Source organism: Corythoichthys intestinalis, chromosome 4 (genome assembly GCF_030265065.1).
Source record: "Corythoichthys intestinalis isolate RoL2023-P3 chromosome 4, ASM3026506v1, whole genome shotgun sequence".
NCBI lineage: Eukaryota > Metazoa > Chordata > Actinopteri > Syngnathiformes > Syngnathidae > Corythoichthys > Corythoichthys intestinalis.
The window spans coordinates 42,285,884-42,286,263 of record NC_080398.1 but is presented as its reverse complement, the minus strand read 5'-3'; positions in this window follow the sequence as shown (position 1 = coordinate 42,286,263).

Genomic DNA, 380 nt, shown 5'->3' with positions numbered 1-380 from the left:
GCATTATGTCAGATTGATGGCCAAAAATGGTAGTGCAATCATAACTTGACATGCATAAAAATTCCCTTTGTGTTGCTGATTAAGTGCTTTGCAATGAAGAATTTGCGCTATCATACCAATGTTGCATTTCAATCCAAAACTTTGAAACGCAATTAGCTTTGCTGTGCTTGTCTGTAAACTTATAGTACAGGTACACACAAGTACACACATTTGTAGTACTAGAACAGTTACTTGAAGTACAACTACATGCAAGTACACATACTTTTAGTTCAAGTACACGTACAAGTACACATGCTTGTAGTATTAGAACAGGTACTTGTTGTACAAGTACACGCAAGTACACGTACTTGTAGTACAAGTACACGCAAGTACACGTACTT